Source organism: Vespa velutina, chromosome 9, assembly GCF_912470025.1.
Source record: "Vespa velutina chromosome 9, iVesVel2.1, whole genome shotgun sequence".
Lineage (NCBI taxonomy): Eukaryota > Metazoa > Arthropoda > Insecta > Hymenoptera > Vespidae > Vespa > Vespa velutina.
In genome coordinates, this window is record NC_062196.1 from 1,295,925 (window position 1) to 1,317,500 (window position 21,576).

General features: G+C 32.4%; 1 protein-coding gene and 1 long non-coding RNA gene across 6 annotated transcripts in view; both read left to right on the forward strand.

Annotated features, from left to right (window-relative positions):
• The window catches only part of LOC124951663 (furin-like protease 1), a 178,045-nt gene that overhangs the window by 62,952 nt on the left and 93,517 nt on the right, over window positions 1-21,576 (forward strand). The window lies entirely within an intron of this gene.
• Window positions 11,596-15,834, forward strand: LOC124951664. The gene is made up of 3 exons (XR_007101664.1): window positions 11,596-13,347; window positions 14,589-14,662; window positions 14,798-15,834. It is a non-coding gene; the product is annotated as an uncharacterized LOC124951664 (long non-coding RNA).

The window sequence follows — 21,576 nt, forward strand, 5'->3', positions numbered from 1 at the left end:
CCGCGTGCTTTTAAATAAACCTTACTACTCTCTTTCATATCTCGTTTTCTTTCTCTATCTCCGTTTCTCTAATTCTATCTATCTCTTCCATTCTCTCGCTTGCTCGTTCTTTCTCGTAATCGCATCCTCACGGGCACGTTTAAAGCTGATTTATGACCGTGATAATTATAATCCGCATAGTTCTCATGTGCTCGAAAAACGGAAAGCGAACTAAATTGAAAATAAGGAAGAGAAGTATAGTGCTCATGTTTTTCAATAATTGATAATTAAATAAAACAGATAGATCGTAATGATCGTACGAAATTAGTTGTTAATTTAAAAGATTTTTTCTAGAATGTTTTAAGTTGGAATTTAGCAGTTCTAATATCGATGCTATTTAATGATGGACGTAATGAAAAATGTTAAAGTATATATTAAAGTATACTATAAAAAGCTTAGTAGTAATTTCCGATTTTGTAGAGTATCAATTTGAGATATTCGTAATTCGGATATATGCACTTCAATTTCGTATTAATTTTATTCTACTAGTTTTCATATTTTCACGAGAAAAGTTTTTGAACATGGGTTTATCCATTCATAGATATTATTTACGGTAATCTTAAGATCGTAAAAGGAATGATTATTAACGCAAAAGTCGTTAAGTTCGTCGACACACGACAAACGTCTCTTTGCGAACTACTTACTAGCATAAAACTTTTCTGAAAGTTCTTAAAACCCTTTTCAAAATCAAACTTCTACGCTCGACACTTAAGTACCTATGATGCTCTGAATCCGACTAATGTAATTTCATTTTCATGTTTTAACCGTCTAGCATCCGCCCGAAAGCAGAACTTTCCTTCGAAAATCTCGATCCACTCTCCTCCCTCTCTCTCTCTCTCTCTCTCTCTCTCTCTCTCTCTCTCTCTCTCTCTCTCTCTCTCTCTTGTTCATGTATTCTTATTTTTATTAGCTATCTTTTTTTTTCTTGTTTAATAAAAGGACTCGTACACGAGCTTAAACTTTTATGGAAAGTATGGAAAAAGGAAGAAGACTCTCTCTCTTTCTTTCTCATTCTTTCTCTTATTTTATCTTTTTATTTTTCTGTTTTATACCTTATTTACTTTCTTAGCCAACCTCTACGATTATTTGAATAAATTATATTTTTATCTAGATATCTCTATAGAAAGTAATTTAAGTTTTATAGAGATAAGATATAGCGGATCATCGCGATTATAGGAATAAAGGAACAACAGATCGAGATATGCGATTAAATAAATAAATAAATGATGAAAAGAGAAGTCGAATATTCGAAGGATAAAAACTTCCACTGCGATAATAATTGTAGGTGAATTAAGTCACTGTTATCGAGTCATCTCGTTCGCGTGACTTATAAATACAAGAGATACCCATAAAATATGGCATTCTTGCCAACGACGATGATTATTCCAATTCTATGCTACACTAATAACGTAGTCGTTCCTACGTTCTTGTTTACAATTTGTTTACGTTCTCGATGGTATATGCATCGATAACGCGTAGCATTACCATGCATCGTTTATTGATCTTTCGAGTCATCTACATTTTGCAGCGAAATTCTCGTTATTCGTGTTCGTTCATGAGGAATCGATTTTTCAATGCATATATCTCTCTCTCTCTCTCTCTCTCTCTCTCTCTTTCTCTCTTTCTCTCTCTCTCTCTCTCTTTATATTTTATCGCGTAAGATTACATCTCTAAAGGAAATAGATGAGAATGCGCAGATTTCGTGCAATGTTATCTTTCGTTGAAATTGAAGTTTAGAATCTGATTTTAATTGGTAATACGTATTGGTTAATAATTACACATATGTCTAGATAATTGTTTATTGTTTATATATCATGTTAGTTATTGCTAACGTGAATCTATCCTGATTTAAATATTTTACTAAACAAGTCGAATGTAATCTAATGACGAACGTGTTCTGTTCTAGGTAAGTTAAGTCCTTGGGATAGCATAATTTCGTAGTAACGATCTCACAACAGCTCCTAACTCGAATGCGATGCACTTAAGGTCGATCGACGGAAATCGGAAATCGATCTGCGTTCGTCGGTGAGTTAACGATATATTTAAATTATTGCTTGGAGTTTAAGCGAAGCAACTGCTATCAGTCGAGTTACCAGGCTAATGCAATTTACAAGTGCGTAATGGTTACGCCACCGAACTGCTATAACAAACTACATCATCAATTACGACGTCGACCCTTAACTATAGACTTTGCGAGTCTCGAATTCCCCGACGACGACGACAACGTCTAAGACGAGTAACTATCACGGAAATGTTTTATTATTAAAACGTTCCTCCTTGCTATCGCAAATCTTGTTATTCTGTCTCGAATAACGTTTCATTAAACACATATTTCTCATTTGGTACAAAGTACATATACATAAAAAATATACAATACTACATTATTACTATATACATCTGTATCAAACATCTGTGTCAAATAATTTTATTCTTACATATTACATAATAAAACATATGTTCTATCTTATTTATATTACATATGGATAAAATCTAATATATATTTATATTTATATATATATATATATATATATATATATATATATATATACATTTATGTGTCAAATAATTTTATTCTTACATATATTTTATTCTTACATAATTTTATTCTTACATATGGATAAAATCTAATATATATATATATATATATATATATATATATATATATATATATATATATATATATATATATATATATATATATATATATATATATATGCGTGTGCATTATATGTATATACATAAAATATAATGGGATGATATGTTGCTAGGAATAGGTATTTCTAAGAAGGAAAAACTTGTTTCCGTGAAATTGAGAGGAAAAACGAATACAAGTTTTGCAAGTACGAAACATGGATTAGGAGTAGAGAACACGCGAGAGAATTCGAGAGAATTCGAAGAAATAAGAGAAATAAAGAAGATCGCTTGGAGAACATAGAGACGGAGGATGAGAATCCGGATTTTCTATGAATTTAATGGACACCTGCGATTGGAAAGCCTCCTCGTGTTTCACCGGCAAACAGAAATAAAGCTGATCCGATTTGGATCGACTCGATATTTCGTGACCGAAGTTGATTCTCTCTCTCTCTCTCTCTCTCTCTCTCTCTCTCTCTCTCTCTCTCTTTGAAAGTTGATGAGATCTGACCGTTTGATCGATCAACCCTGATTTACTTCATTTTTCGAATTTCTTTTCACTTCCTAACAATCTTTTCAAACCTAACAATCTTCTTAAACGTGTCAAGTGTCATTTTATTATCCAGTATATATTTAAGTCAATATATAAATATTTTTGAAAATTGATAATACATAATATATTGATAATACATAATATTGATATTTTTTTAAACATGATATGTTGTAAGCAAAAATCATTCGTTGTGCATTAATCTTCGTTTTTTCTTCCATTTTAAGTAATATCTATATTCTGCATGCTGCATGAAATTTTTTCCAATTTTCAAACTAACGAATGCTTTAGAGTATAGTTTGATATCAGATAAATTCAACCAATAGCGAATATATTAAATCGTGGAACAAACAATTAATCACAAATATAATCTTGTATTTATGTATTGATCTTCTATATCTGTATTTCGTTAACTTTTATTGATATTTTGTTACCATGAAACTTATAATTTTCAATCTAACGAAGCTGACTTTTTTCCGGAAAAAAATAAAAATAAAAACAGAGAAACCACAAATGGATCGTATATGGTGTTCAAGCGTGAATATTTAACATTTCAATATTTATTCGATATTGATGAATATGATTAATAAAAAGTTTTGCCTATATTTCGAGGTACTCGTTAACGTTCGATAGCTGCTTAGTTTCAAGAAAGATGCACAATTTTCTGCTCGAGAAAATTTGATTTTTGTTCGGCGAATGTTACTTCCTTACCGTAGCAGCAGCAGCAGTAGTAGCGGTAGGAACAGTAACTGTAACGATAGCAGTAACCAAAGAGAAGAGCAGTGCATTTACGTTCGACGAACAAAGTGAGTGGTAGATGAAATTGTCCGCTAAAAGCTAACCCGTCGTATGGACTTTACATACCCTCCTCCTCCCCTCTGCTTCCTTTCTCTCCCAATCTCTACCACTTTCGCTTTTGGATGAGGTTAAATTCATGGGAATTGCACTATCCCAGATAATTTATAATCAAGCTTCCTGTGAACCTGCGAATGAATGGTCACTCAACTAAATTCGCGGTTAACATATATATATATATATATATTATTTATATAGATATATTACGGTGTATATATATATATATATATACGTAGATCACGTTTTATATGAAATTCTCATCTTCTCTTGAACAGAGTATAGTTAATAACAATATTTAATCATTAGTTAGTTCTCTTTTATTTATCATCGAATATTCATATCTATTCTAATATCATTGATGTCGTCAATGGGTTCTTTTATTAAAAGAATAATTAATCCGAGAATGTTGCCTTAATTATCGTAATTGTAATAAAATTATTAGATCATTTCTATAGTATCACATGATTGTACCTTTGAGTACATTGTACTATGTATTGTTTGAGAATGAAAAAGGTATAGTACTCTTGATACTAGATCGATATCGTTGGTCTATCGATGTTTGGTGTACCATTCCTACTTTTTCTCGAGAAGAAAAGAGAAGATTCGTGATGGATCTATCGAACTCGTCGTAAGAGGATTTTACGGTTAATTACCAAAAATCATTATCCGATAGCGGCCACTCGTAAACTCAGTAATTATCCGGTTGGTTGAATTGAACTTCGGACTGACTGGCATCTCTATACTGGCATCTCTATACTGGCATCTAGTAAACTTTTCTTCGAATGAAACGAACGGATCAAGCTTTTTGTGTTACACATGTATGACAGGAGCACTTTATCTCTACCAATCTTTTTCTCTTTTCTCATTCTCTCGTAACGTGACGTAACATCAACTTTTTGTTTCCTTTTTCTTTTTTCTTTTTCACTTCGATCAACATCATTGTTATATACTCTTACTTATTATACAAATATGAGTAATTTTGAGCTTACGAAAGAAAAACAAAGTAGTTAAAAATTTTTTTTCTTTCTCTTTTTTTCTCTCTCGCTTTCTCTTCCTTCCTCCCTCTTGAATGGATCATGTGAAAATTGTAGAAGAGTTAAATTTTTAAAAAGTCCGAGATTTTGTAATAACTCGATGAAATTATCTGAATATAATGTTGACTTTGATCGTTTTTGTCAGTATGAGATATTGTCAGTGAGAGATATTGTCAATGCCTTTTCTTATACAAAGATGGATCAGATTTTTATCTAAAATATGACTACGTTAGATAACTATTCATTGTTATAACATTGAACGTTGTGAGACATTCGAGAATATGTAGGACGGCGGAAGAAAAATGGCCGATGGTTTCTATAAATTCACCCAGATAAGAGAGAAATTAATTTAAAATACTGACTAAAAAAAGGATTAAAAAAAGAAGAGAAGAATAAAAAAAAAATGGAAAAGTAAAATAAAAGGAAATGAAAAAAAAATTCGTTTAGTCGGTCGCATATTTATTTCCGTCATCTATTATGGAAGAAGCAAAACGATAACATGAGACAGAAAAAGAGAAATTTATCAAACGTGACAGGCTGCACTTTGAGAGGGTAAAACAATAGCGGAACGCATTTGCACCCCACCGTATGGCGTTCTATGCACTTTGACACACGCGAGCAACCATGCACGCACGCACTCATGCACACATACACATACTAAAGTTTCTATTTCAGGCGATTTCGTTATTTACACTCCTTAAGCTATTTTATACTATTCCTTTTCACCCTACGGAATCGTAAGGACTCTAATTTATGTCCATCGACGTTTATAAATTACATTTCTATCGGTTAAAGTGTATTAGATTTTTTCTCAATATTTCGACGAATATTTTTAACGTAAAATATTACGAGGAGACAAGTCATTAAGGATTTTATTAAAAAACATTATTTATAAAAAATCTGATATAAAATAAAAATTAACTAATAGTTCATCCTTATTTATTCACGTCCGATATATATGTATATATAAAGCAAAAAAAAAAAAAAAAGAAAACAAATTTCTATATTGAGGTTCCATCGCAATTTGAAAATCGATCAGGAGCGGCTTTTTCCTATTAACAGACTACTTATTAATGAATATATTACCAAGGTTAATACATCACAGGAGACATTAATTTGATTTCGTTTTGATGGATGGTCACTGATAGTATTAGTGAGAATTTTCCGAACCGAATTATGTTTTCGTCTTATCTTTTTTTTTTTTTTTTTCACTCGCGATACAAGAGAAGAAAAGAATGAGCTTATTTATTCGCACATGAATCGATTTTGTCTATTTACGAATTGCACTGAAAAAATGAAATAAAGGAATTGCTCGATAATGAAGATATCGTTTCATTATCATTCGTTCCGTTCTCCGATGAAATTTCAATGATTCTTATTTCGTATTTTGTAGAATGAGAGAGACAGAGCGATATAAATAGATAGATAGAGAAAGAGAGAGAGAGAGAGAGAGAGAGAGAGAGAGAGAGAGAGAGAGAGAGAGAGAGAGAGAGAGAGAGAGAGAGAAAGAGAGAGAGAGAGAGAGAGAGAGAGAGAGAGAGATAAAAGCCGTGCAGTAAAGTTAATGGTGTGCCAAGAGAACTCTTGAAGGACGATAACGTCGAGCAATCTGAGTCTAGTTTGTACTTGCACGGAACTGGAAATTATGCAAATCGATTAGTACTCTCTATAGCCGTATTCTCGATTCGTCGTACTTACTTACATACGTTCGCAAATTAAATGACTTTTGACATAGATAGATAAAACCAGTTAACGATCGATCACGATCGAATTCGTTTCGATTTCTTATTTTTCTTTCTTTCTTTCTTTGCATTGCACGAACGAGTCAGAAGTCAATTTACGAGGAAGATTAGTTGGAGATCGAGGAGAAGAAACGTTCTTAACGATGTCTTCAGCGTGTTACTTCTACTAACTCTGGACGTTGAATCTGAACCAGTTTGACATTTCCTAATTAAAGCTCGCGTATCGCGTGGGATGATATTATGTCTTCTTCGTTCTTATTAAATTAACTTCTCGTGGCATTGGATGCGATAAGTTGATGTAACAATCAAGGATAATATGTTTCAGTGTATACTCGGATAAGAAAAAGACTAAAAAAGGAAAAAGAAAAATTGAAAGTAATTTATTGAGGGAATCGTGAAGAATCTAAACGTGGTAAGTATATCCGAAAGGAAAAAGAGTAAAAAATCGATCCGATGGAAAGGAAAAAGAGACGAAGAAGAAGAAAGAAAGAAGGGAAGGGAAAAGAAAGCCGACAAAATATCTGTTCGTTTAGCCAGCCGATAGATTACGAGAATGCAATTTTCCCTTAGCTCGGAGTCTCTCCTTTGAGTTTCTTCCCTTCTTGTTGGGGATGGATCGTCGAGAATTCGCCTTCGATCGACGACCGATAGAAGGGACTCGATGTGAGAGATTAGTCGAATTTTCTCGCTCTCTCTCTCTCTCTCTCTCTCTCTCTCTCTCTCTTTCTGCTCTCCCCCTACTTCTTTAGTTAGTTCGTGTCGGTCAACTTCCAAGTCGATCAAACTCGATAGCCGAGGCACGAAGGAATTTACTCGAATCGATAAACTCACCGTTACAAAAGCTCAGATCAACCCCTAACACATTCTCATCTGATGCTAAATAAATGTTGCTAGAGTCTTCCGAGAAACAGTTTATCGAAATTACAATTTTATTAAAATTATTGGAATTTAAACGTCATCCAAGTTGTCCCGAGAATTTCAAGAATTCTGATTTTAAAGAAAGATCAACGAGAAAAGTTCGAAGAAGGAATTATTTCCTAAGAAACTTTTAAGCTATTACCTTCGAATTTACACACTTGACCTCAAATTAACAAGCCATTCCAAAAGGTGGTAAAAGGTCTCTAAGAAGACCAAGAAAGTAACTACGTGAAATTTCCAAGTTTCTCCGTTGGCATATATCTATATCTATCTTTTATACATTTCGTTCGTAATACCTCCTTGATTTTAATTAATAAACCGTCATTTATAATTGCGAGTTTGTACGTGATTTTAATGAATATTACATCTCGTTCTCGATATGGGCGAAGATATGAGTATGGATTCTTCGTTTTAGACACGGCATCTGAAGCTAGCGTCTGATTATTTATATCATTGATAGAAAACTTTTGAAAATTGAAATGAAATTTTATAACTTTATAGTCGCAGATTATATTAGATCAAACATTAGACACTTGTATAATTATATCTGAAAGCAGATATAATTATACAAGTGTCTAATGTTTGATACGTTAGAAGACTAACGTATTGTAACGCATCTATCGATTCGTTTCCTTTCGATTTTTATTAAAGTTATTTTAGAGTTAGTTCCTACTTTATAGGAACTTTAGTCGCATAAAATTCACATCTAATTGAATTAGTATTCTTACTACGTCGTATACGTAGGTCGTAAAAATGGAAACGGCTGGAACTCGTTACTTTTCGCGAGACCTTTTATCTTCCGCAATGTTTTAGCGTCTGCTTTCCGTACGTGCTTCTCTTTTACTAACGTATTTTTCCCCCTTACAACAGTCTCTTCCTTTCTCCCTCCCTCTCCTTCTATTCCTACCCCCTCCCCCTCTCTTTTTCTCTCTTCTTTTCTTCATCTTTCTCTTGTAAAACTTTCAGTGACATGCATCTTTCTATGGTCACACCTGGTTTCTTTACTTTGTAGATAAAGAAACGTGATGCTTTAAAATATACATTATTCGTATTCAATGTTAATTCTCTTTTTCACGTGAACATGTTAGATTCGAGATTTCTTTTTTTTTTTTTTTTTTTTTTTTTTTTTTTTTTGTTTGAAAATCGTCAAACTCGTAACATCTCTGTAATTAACATGATCGGTTAAATAACAGGCCGTTCATTATTGGCTCACGTTTAAGGGACGATGCTTTCAAAATATCGTTACGCGATATAATAACGATACATTTGACGAATTATGCTACGGGTAAATAAGTTTACGGTACAATAGCGAACGGTACAGGGTGAATATTATATTTCTGACTTTCGATTGTGGCTAAATTAAACTAGTAATTAAGTTCGCGGAAATTTATTAAATCGAACGGTATCGTTTATATTTCATTTTGAAATACATGTCGGTATTGTTGAAACGAAAATATAGAGGAATCGACTGGTGGTATTTATAAGAGCATAACAACAACAACAACAATAACACAGAAAAAAATTAAGTTAATCGATGTGATCGAATGCGAAGGTGGAAAATTATTATCGGCGCGAGAACGGCAGCGTCCGCTCGCGCGTACGTTTTCAGTGTGTTTTCTCATTAATTCGTGTTAATAAGTTTACGTAGATTGTGTAGTAGCCTTTGTATCACGTTTGCGTGGAAACAATGGATGTGACACGACGCTATAAACGAAACAGGGGATGTGACATCGTATATTCTCTGACACCATTATCCTATATTCACCATCGTAATATATCGTAGATTTATGTATACGGTCAACATTATATCGTCTACCAATTTTAAACGATAAATAAATATAATTACATAGCGTTAAAATAAAAATGAAGAAAGTTAAAAGTGCGAGAATAAGAATCGATTATCAAAAGTGGAAGCGAATAGAAAAAGAAATATTTTCTTTTTAACCATATTCGATAAACATATACGTAAGTATATGTAAGTATTTACATATTCTATTCACCATTAATTTTGTTTGAAAAAGCTTATTCGTCGTATAACTTTTGCTCATTCGTCTTGCGACTGCGTGACCGATCTCGAGTTTCTGACTTTCTGCAAATCAACGTTCGAACTTGTTCGAGTTGAACAATTTATACGGGCTGCACTAATGAATCAGTCGTTACTAACTTCATCTATGGATAGACGCAAACATAGAATGTACGATGTCGAAATTAACAAGGTTTAATTGTTGAAACTTTAATGTTGTCACGATTAACGATCTCTTACCTACGTCTTTTTTTTCCAGACGATAACATGTAAATCGCTTACTCGAACGATATTCGATACTCTTAGTTCAATCTAGTCGATGACTTACAACCCAGTTTCGTTATCGACGCCTTCAACGTGCTCGACTTTTTCTCTTGCATCGTTCGACCTCGATTCACGTGCCAAACGATCTCTCGACTCTATCGAAAGAGTAAAAGAGATAGATAAATAGGTAGATGGATAGATAGTAGGATCACGGACCAAACACTTTAACCAAATCGATAAGTATTCTGTTCTTTCTTTAAGCAACGTCTAAATGGATGAGCTTAAGGACCGTTAAACTCGTCCACTTGAAAGAATAGTTTTTTTTCTAAAATGTTTACCTTTTCTTGGTAGTAAAAAATACTTAACTAGTACAAGAATCCTTTTGATATCGTTGTCCTACGTTTTATTTTCCTGTAATGCGAAAGAATAAAGTGAGGGAAGGATTATTGGTTGATGATATTCATATAATTTCCTTGGAATTCTTTAATTGCCTTTTTTTCTCGTAATCGTGGAACTTTTTGAATCTGAACTCTTGTTTTGAACATTCTTCGTGTATACGAAAAAATAACGAAGTTTAGCTGTTTAATGTCGTAAACAACGTTGGAAGTATTTTAGAATTTTCATGATAATTCAATTTTAAAAAGCCAGTATATAGTTTTTATAGCATTTTACTTTGTCTGTACACGTATACATGTAGTACTATTTACTTACATGCACGTTGAGAAATGATTAACATTCGACGATCGTAGCATATTTCCCTATATTTGTTTTGCAGGGAAATTTAAGCGCGCCTACTTTGAAAACCGATAAAAGTTTTTAGCGGCAAAGTGAATCGAACGAATTCGATATAGAAGGAAGTTAGTGGAAAGCGAGGAAAAAATCTAGCATACGATAACATAGTGAATTCAATTTAAATAAATAGTATCATACTATTCGGTTTTCCAATCGAATCCGTTCTTCGAAAATACTTAGATAATTTATTCTACCGTAATAACGAATTACAAATTAGTTCCTAATTCCACATGAATATGGTCTTTTCAAAAGCGATCAATTTCGGAGTAATCAATTCATCAAGATCATTCAAACGTTATTGAATTTAATGGATCGACGAAAGTTAGTTCGCTAGAGGGGAGGGGGAGAGCGAGAAAGAGAGAGTTTCTGTCACAAATTGCACGTAATTAACGTTAATGACAATAATCGTAGATTCTCGATAATTTCTCCTTTTACTCGTAGTTACAGTTCGAATAACAGAAACGTGATGTCCTTGGACACGCCTTGGGGACAATATAACCCACTTTCCAACTCCATTACCATCATTGTGAATCATTGATCGTCTTGGAAACATTAGAAATGCTATAGGATGCGTGTTGTCTCCATTAATTCGTCTAAGCCGACTGGTCTCTCTCTCTCTCTCTCTCTCTCTCTCTCTCTCTCTCTCTCTCTCTCTCTCTCTCTCTCTCTCTCTCTCTCTCTCTCTCTAAGTGCATCAGGTCGTTGATCGATGTTTCGACTTTCTTTGTTATGCTCGATTCCATTGTATTACGAGATTAACTTTCATGTTTAAATAGTTTTTGAATAGTAAAGTCTTTGCAAATATATAAAACACGAGTCAATTTATTTATTATAAGAATTTCATTATACGAGTAAGTAATAAGGACAGTATTTACTTCGCTATTATTCCCTCGTGACAAAAAAAAAAAAAAATGAAAGAAAGAAATAAAATAGTGATGAATGAGTAATGAAACGTATTTTTAAAGATACTAAATAGAAAGTTAAAAAGGAAAGCTTTAAATCCTATGACACCCTGGACGATCTAGAAAACGAACTTTCGAGATATTGCCACTCGATGAAAGTTCTCCCTCCCCCTCTCTCTTTATCTATCTTTCTTTTTCGGTCCAATGGATTTTCTATGTCAAGTGAAACGAGTTTTGCGTCTTATCGTGAGTTTCCGAGCTTACAGCTTCTTCACGGTGATCCTTCGAGATAACGTAAGATCCGTTTACCAGCCTTCTTCCAGTCCTTTTCTTTCTTTCTTTCTTTCTTTCTTTCTTTCCTTCTTTTTTTCTTTCTTCTTTTCTATCTTTCTTTTCTTTTCTTTTTTAAATGCATTCACGCTTGTATGTACTCGATCGATCTTCGTTTTGCTTTGGGGAGCAACGAAATGTTTGTAACGTTGCGGAAAAGTTCGACAAGTTCGTCTTATCGTATATAAAATCCCACGATAGATTCTCTCCTTTTCCAATTCCATCAAATTGATAGAAACTAAGTCGGATGATTTTATCAGACTTTATTAAAACGGAAGACTATTTTACTTTTTACTCCACCACTTCTCCCTCATTGAAAAGTTAATGAGATCCGATCAAAGACGACTCAATTTAACTGCCTCGAATAATCTGACCGGTCGTCGTTGTAAAAAGATTTCATTCGATCTTATTCGCTACGTGTTCATCATTATCAGTATTGATTAATAAAGAATTCCCCTGATAGCTCGAATAAAATTATTAGCGATTCTTTAGATGAGAAGATCATAAAAAGTGTCGCGCATTATTCGTAATATTACCCTCGAGGGATTTGGCGACATAACAAAGAGAAGTCTTAAAGAGAGGACTGTAAATTAATATAGAACATTTATTTGTTCTAGAGATAAATGGATAGACAGATAAAGTATCTAAATAACAGTTCGTCTACATACATAAAATGTGGATAATAATAAATCGTGATAGTAAAGATTAGATAAGCAGAATAAAAAATTGACAAATGAAACAGTGTAAAATAGGGAGCAACACGAAACAGAGAGAGGAAGAAAGAGAGAGAGAGAGAGAGAGAGAGAGAGAGAAAGAGAGAGAGAGAGAAAAAGAAAGTAGATAAAACATTTGATCAGAAAATAAAAATATATCCTGTTGAAAGCTCGAACGTTTCCATTTAGTTAAATTGCTCAGCGACGCGTTAAAATATTCGTCGGTGGAAACGTTAACATTGGTATATAAATTAATGGAGGTCGATTAGGAATGAATATCAGACTCTGGGATTTGACGCAAACAAAATACGAATCGGTTGATATGACAATAATCAATTCCGCGTGACGGTGAGCATAGCGGCGTAACGTCGACACGCTGCCAGTCGTTTATTAAGGTTAAGCGATCTGTATTAATAAAGTACGATTAAGGAAGACGCGTAGAGCAACATATGCCGTCGCTGGGTGCTGTTATTATTGTTTCTCTGCTGTATGTCTCTGCGTTCTTTTACTTTTATGAAAGAAATAAATACGAAGACAGAAAATGAAGAAAATTCGTGAGTATTTTTATTTTATAAAATTAATCTTTTTCAAGTTAATTAAATTAATATGTACCTTAATTAAATTAACTTAATATAATGAATCGTACAAAAGAGAAAATTCCTGAGCATTTTTAATTTTTAAAATTAATATTTTGTAAGATTAACTATATATAAAGATCGTTACAACGTATGTATTTTAATTTAACATATCTTAATTAAATTAATATATATGTACCTTAATTAAACCAATGTAAATTAATAAATCATACAAATGTACGGTTCATTAATTTGTATAGGTAATATAGTTTTATTATAAGGAAAAATAAAATTATCGTATTAGTTTAATTGTCTTTATAATTGTAATATATATTACTTATTATTAATGTAATGATTATATGGGAAAATATTTATTGTTGATAAACACATGTTGATTTTGATTGTAGTGCAAAGTGACCGATGTTTTGATTTATTCTATGACTTTTTTCTTTTGTTAAGTTTAGTACGGTAGATAGAGTCGGATAACAGCATAGTGAGCATCGCTTGAGATCTAAGTCTAAATAACGAGCTTTAATTTTCTCTTTAACTTTCTTTATATTAAGTAATGTTTATTTAGGAAGACCCATTTAATTATTATCGTATTTCTTATCTTATCTTATTAAAGACAAACTATTCTTAATTATAGATAAAAATCCAATAGATACTGTTAATCAGTTTTATCAAATAATTGACTTAATTATTTGATGTTTTAATAATATTAACGTTTTATCGTCATTTATTTATTATTTCACATTCTTTGAATACTTTATTTTATTCGAATGATATAATTATCTTTTCAGTTTGAGAATAATTTATTTATAATATAATATCAGTAAATCATATAACAAGAATTTATAAATTAAGTATTTCCGAAAGGTTATTTCCTCTATCCGTAACAATAGCTTTCGAAGGTCATTTGAAAATTTGATATCATCAATAATATGTAATATTTTGACTTCTGTACACAAATCAAATGCGTATTACAAATATTTTAAATTAATTTGATATGCGAAAATTGATTATTAACGTTTAACGTTTAATTTTCGGAACTAGTTGATTGTTATATACATAATGTGTGTATGTATATATATATATATATATATATATATATATATATATATATATGCACGCACGCACGCATACATATACACACATATCATATACGAATGTTTAATTCGATAATCAAACAATTGAATAATTTTATCTTCTTGGTATACGAGGGTGGTCTGAAAAGTTTCCGAACTCAACATGAAGATCGAAACACTCATCAACAATTTCGCGCATCTTTTGAAAGGTACTCATCAAAATTTCAGTCATTTTGAACGCGCAGTTATTGTTTAGCAATCATTTGAGTGAGTCGATGTGAGTGTTTTTGTGAAAATGGAAAAAATCGTGTATCGAACTGTCATTAAATATTTGTTTTTAAAAGGCAATACACCTACGCAAATCAAAGACGACTTGGATGCTGTGTACGGGGACTCCATCATTTATCATCGTGAAATTTTGGGCAGCTGAATTTAAACGTGGCCGTGACCAACTTGGGAGACGATGAATGTTCGAGACATCCAAAAACTACAATCACTGACGATAACATCGCTCAAGTTCACCAAATGGTGCTAGATAACTGTCGAATTAAAGTGAGAGAGATAGCAGAGATTATGAATATGTCCAAAGAACATGTTTGTCACATATTGAACCAAGATTTAGGAATGAGAAAGTACGTTGATTGTCACATTTGCTCACGTTAGACCAAAAACGTTTTCGAATGAACATTTCCAACGCTCTGTTGGTGCAGTTTAGGCATAATAATAAATCAGAATTTTGGAGCCGATTAATTACTGTAGATGAAACTTAGATACATCATTATAACCCAGAAACAAAAATACAGTTAAAACAGTGGATTGCGAAGAGGGAATCGGCTCCAAAAAAACAAAAACTGTTTTTTTTCGACTGAGAAAATGATGGCGACTGTTTTTTGGGGTAGTCAAGAGTTATCTTAATCGATTATTTTAAAAAAAGTAAAACTATTACAGGAGCATATTACGCATTATTACTTGACAAGCTGAAGGCAGAAATTGCAGAAGAACAGCCACATTTGCAGAAAAAAAAAATTTTGTTCCACCGAAACAATACCATCTTACACCTCAGTATTTGGCATGGCGAAAATCCACGAATTACGGTTTGAAATGCTTGGTCATATTCCTTACTCACCAGATCTAGTCCCAAGCGATTTTTTTTTGTTCCCTAAGCTAAAAGTTGCGCTTGGAGGACAGAAATTTTCATCAAATGAAGAGGCCATCACCTTCGTAAACGATTATGTTGTAGAGAAAAAAGCCGAGTACTATTCGGACAGATTAAAGAGATGAGAGTATCGCTGGGAGCATCGCTGGGAGCATCGCTGGGAGCAATGTGTAAACTTACAAGGAGACTATGTTAAAAAATAAAAATAAATTTGAAGAAAAAATATCTGGTACCTCTGTTAGGTCGGAAACTTTTCAGACCCTCCGTATATATGTACATACACTCTTGATAATACCATTAATTTACAATATAGTTATAAGTTTTAAATGAAATTATTTTGAAATTTCCGATTAAACTGATGACAAGATATGTACGAAATATGAAAATCATCCTTAAATTTAAAACATCTAATCGTACCTTTATCCTAAACGCTATAATTATAAATTATAATAGCGAATTCGGTGAAGAGGTTAATTGAGGTTTTGTTAATGAGAAAGTCAACTAGTTTTAATAGAAAAATTAGCACAACCGCTTTTGATATTTAATTTAGCCAGAAGGCCCCTTGTGATCTTTGACCTCTCTTTGCCAATGATATTATCACGTATTACCATTATATTCATATTACTAATTTTGCATAATAGTTATGCTCTTGTTTCACTCTCGTTCCAGTTTTGAAAATATATTAGAACTGACTGCTGTACATTTTAATGTTAAAATGTTTCTGCTAAAATTGATGAAACTTTGAAAACAATTAGAAATTTTATTTCAAGTAAAACATAGCTCATCATCGTGTTTCCTGAATTTTACATTTTAATATTTCGAAAGTTTCTGGATAATCAATTGAAAATTTTAGACAGCATTGTCTGTCATGGTAGATAAATCATCTGTAAAATTTTGTTAGATTTAATTCAGTCAATTTATTACTACAGTTGAAAAAAGTTTACACGCATATACATACACGTGTATGCGCACGCAAACACATGTGTAAAGATCATCATGATTCGTTTTAGAGCTTCAAAGGAAGTACAAAAATTCTATTTTGTTTAAACGGTATAACGAGCATGGGTTTAATATTTGTAAAAAAGTAAGTAATTTTTAAAATCATGGAACATCTTTGAAATTGTTCATGTTGAAAAGGAAAGAGCTTATAAATAACAACAAAGGGCATTTAAATGCAGGACGAATAGCGAAGAGTAACAAACACATCGTTTTCTCTTTCTCTTTCTCTTTCTCGCCGTTTAACGGCAATTACAAGGTCGCAACAGTACATAGGATGTTGTCTCTGAAGCGGACATCGGTCTTCTAATTTTCACGACAGGATAACAACGTCCTGTTGTACGTCATTCAAAGTAAAACAACGGAAACACGTTACTGGAGACAGAAAATTACGGATACTTATTTCCCCCAAACGTGCAATCACATTCAGTTTCCTTTTGTGTTGAGTTTAAAGATTTTACCGTTGGAACTCGTTATCGGAATCTCTACGAATCGCATATACGATCGTACTTATTCTTGCTTGAATAAGTCAAATGAAACAGAGAAAAAATACAACATATTTTATTCTAAAGAAAACAGGATGTGAAACCTATGTAAATATGTCGTCCGAATGTTTCTTGCAATTTTCAACATTTCGCTCGGTGCAAAACATCAAATAGAAATTCCTGCATATTGTTTCCACATCATCCGTACTAGTCATTGATATTCATATATGTTGGTGTATACGACATGTATAAAACCTGGATTGTTTAAATAGAAATACGCGCGCGCGTATATGTGTGTATATTATATTCGCATAGTAGAGCAGAAAAATACTTTGAAAGGAAGCTTACAATATTTCAACAATAGGAAGAAAAGATATTTTGTAAAGTTACACATTTTCGTATTGAAATCCGATGGATATTATTTTCTAATTGAACTTGTTCCATCTTATATATCAATTGTATGAAAGCCATATGCTGAAATATCATGAAAGCTTACTAATTCTTGTCAAAAACAAAAAGAAAAAAAGATTTATTTATCGAGAATAAGTAGAGCGAAATTCGTAACAAGCGCTATTCGTAGCGCAATGCCCGATCGATCCCTCGTTTAGCACGCATTCGTAAAATGGTTTTCCGGCCCGTTCATCCCTTTTGAATGAACACCGTGGGTCGATTTTTCAAAGCTTACATTATACATACATATATATATATATATATACATATATATATATATATATATATATATATATATATATACACATACGTACGTACATACATGCAGTTAGGTTAGTTATATATGTAGTTAGATATACAATTTTCTCTTTACAGTTATCGTTTACGTTTTTCCTTTTATATTTTTTTTATCCTTTTTTCTCGTTTCTTTTTTGTTTTATCCTCTTTTCGTTTTTTTTTTTTTTTTTATCATCGTGGTAATTGATTATTATTGTTATAATGAAATTATTTAATCCTCGGTGCCTTTAGTGCTGTCGAATTTTGTATCCAGAAAGGAAGAAATTTTCGGTGAATCGGGTCAATGTTTCGTGGTAGCTCGAACTGGATCGAACGTCGTTCTCCCAAAATACTGGCATCTCGCCCAGAGACGTATTATCTCCCATCGGCTGAGCCTCTGGGCTCGTATGACATCTAGGAGCGAAGGAAACGTCTAAGAGAAGAGCTGTTCAAGAGAAAGATGTGTCATCCGAAAATTCTTACCTATCTTAGCCTATCTTATATAGCGTTTATTTTTAACGAGTACCTGCTGAAAATACACTTAAGAAACGATCCATCTTGGTGGTTCTCTGTAAAGCTATCTTTTTCTTATTGATGTTCGTTAATGACTTCAGGTTTTGTGCTCGTCGAAAAGGGTAAACACGCGATCTCATTATATGAATCAAGGTAAATGTAAAGGTATAAAGATAAGGCAAGTTTATAATTAATGAAATGAAATGAGAAAGATTCTTTCGTTTTTAATATCCTTTGTATTTAATAAAAAGTTTTGTAAAAAAGAATGTATTATAATAATTATAAAAAATTAATGAAATATAGTCGCTTTTTGATATTTTACATGTCCATAGCATAAAGTGAACAACAAATATATATATCTTCGAAATTGCCATATAGAAAGAAGACGAAAAAAAAAATAATTGAAAAGAGAATGAGACTGAAAAAGTTTTTTTCGCGATAAGTTTAATAATTTGGCTTGGTTTATGTTTGAAAGAATGTCGCAAAGTTTTGAATAGTTTTTATCAAGATTTGGGAAAGATAAAAAAACTACTTTATAACGAACATTCCTAGCAGTGTAGCTTCACGGACAAAAGATTTAAAGTTTATTCGAGACGCAAAAATATTCTCTTCTCTTCCTCTTTCGTGAAATGGAAGCTCTAGCAAAATATGTTTAGATATTTTTTTTCTAGATATATATCTAGATATACTTAGTAAGATTTTTAATTGACGTCTGACAAATAACTTTTTTGTTAATCGAGTTAACATTTTAATTGTGATATTTGTTTAACGAAAGTTCATTACACATGGCATGACGAACTTGCAGAGACGAATTAACTAGTTATGCCCGTAGTAAGTGCGAAATGTCATTATTAATGTGTGTGTCTGTGTGTATATTCTATGTGTGTATATATATACCATTATACGATTATTAAACAATAGAAAATTCAAATAAATATGTTCTACGATAAAATCAAAATTGATTTTATCATTAAAAAGTATGATATAATCGAAGCGATTTGTATTACAAAAATATTTTATGATTATCGTATTAAACTATTTAATAATAATAAAGATTACAAATAATTCATAATTAATAGAAAGTATATAGATGGATAATAGATAAAGGTGTTATAAATAAAACTTTTCTTTCAATTCTATGATCAAGACGAACTTTAATTAGATACTGATCGACGAAAGAGAGTTTATTCGATTCAATTAACAAAATCGTTTATGCACGTTGAAATACGTCGAGCGTGAGAGAAAATGGGTATGTGACGTGTCACACGTAAGCGGAAACAATGCGGGATGCGAGTGGTTGGCTGTGTACGAAGACGAGACACCTATCCCAAGTCTCATCAATCTATGTCGAGGGACGTTATATCGTCGTTTCGATTTGTGGTGGTCGCTACTACCTCTCTCTCTCTCTCTCTCTCTCTCTCTCTCTCTCTCTCTCTCTCTCTCTCTCTCTCTCTCTCTCTCTCTCTCTCTCTCTCTCTCTCTCTCTCTTTCTCTCTCTCTTTCTCTCTCTCTCTCTCTCTCTCTCTCTCTCTCTTTTACGTTTAGCAGCGTAGAAAGGACATCGAAATAGTGACTGAGTGATATTCGAAGCGTTCTCGAATATCATCCAACGAAACTTCAAGTTTGATCAAAGATTTACGAAAAAAAAAAAACAAGAAAGAAAAAAGAAACAAATTTTTCAATGGGATATCCAATCTGAAATTTGTCAATTTAGAGATTTCATAATTAACTATATTTGCGATCGAATAGATTAAATAATTATCTTTTCGTCGGTGAGAAATTTTCTTCCTTTGGCTATATATCGAATTTTTTTTTCTTTTTTTCTTTTTTTCTTTTTTTTTTCTTCTTTTTTTTTTTATTTTTTTTTTTTTTTTATAACGAAGTCTGATTTTATCCTCTGTCTGTGTGCATGCATGTGTATGAATTTAAGCTAATTTATATATCTGCTTTTTTTTTTTTTCATTTTTATATTCGTGGAAAAATAATTAACGTAGATATATTTAATTAACTGTAGAATTGATATTATCTAAAGTAGAAGTTATTAAACGATTACAAATATGGTTATTTGGTTAATGAAGGGTATTACAAGAAAATGCGTTTGGACTTGTCGGTTTAATTACGTTAATTAACCTTAAGTTGACAAACTGGTTCATTAATAGAATAGAGAGGGAGAAGTTAACGGTTCTTGTCATGAATATAGTCACAAGTATATTCGAACTCGCGGCAAAGAGAAAGAAGATGACTCTAACGACGGACTTGATCCCAAGTGCAAATGGATTCTTGTTAGCGCGAGAGTATAATAGAAGACGTTATTCCTCATTAAAATTACGGACTGAGACACGCAAAGTCTTTCCGGGGAAGAGCTTAACGAGTAATTGTAACTGCTATGCTTTCGTAATAATAGTAATTGCGAGTTCTAGTGTATGTTCTCTTTCTCTATTTCTCTTTGTCTCTGTCTCTGTCACTTTAACTTATGTTCTATCGATAATCGACAGAGATATCTGCCGTATACATAAATTTGTCTTTGTTTTCGCTCATTGATTTCCGTAATTACTTTTGACAATTAATATCCCCGTTCTAAGGCCGTATTAATTCGATCGAAAATTTAAAGATTTTCGCGTCAATCTCAAAGATTCATTTTTATGTATCGTAACGAGCATCTCTGTCTCTCTCTTTCCCGACGAAGCTTAAAAGCGTTTGCAAATTAGAAATGCAGTTGATCAATTGAATTTCGAATAAAGCTTTTCCCTTTCGAAAAACGATTAAGTATCTATCGATTCATGTCACATGAAAGAAATTCGAAAACTCTAACGGATGATCTGATGGATTCTCACTCATCGACGATTTTGACATCTACGGAGAATCGATAAATTCGATGGATATGTATCTATCTATATAGTATTCATCATTTCCGTATTCAATAATCTATAGCGGTAGCAACATTATCCGTACCGACGTATAAATCACATGGAAAGCTCGAACGGTTTACGAACGTGTTCGTATAGGTATCCATAGCCTATCCGGTGAATATCAAATTTCGTTGGAACAAGGGACTGGAAATCCGATATATATAAGTAAACCACAGAGCCATTATTTCGCATAGCGACCTTCCTACATGGTTACTTCAAATTAATTTTACATCGTGTTCAAATTCCTCTTGGAATTTTCACTCTTCAATTTTCGACCGTCAAGAGAGAATTTCTAAGTATATATTTGAAAGATTTCTTTTTTGTTTTCTCCTTCTATT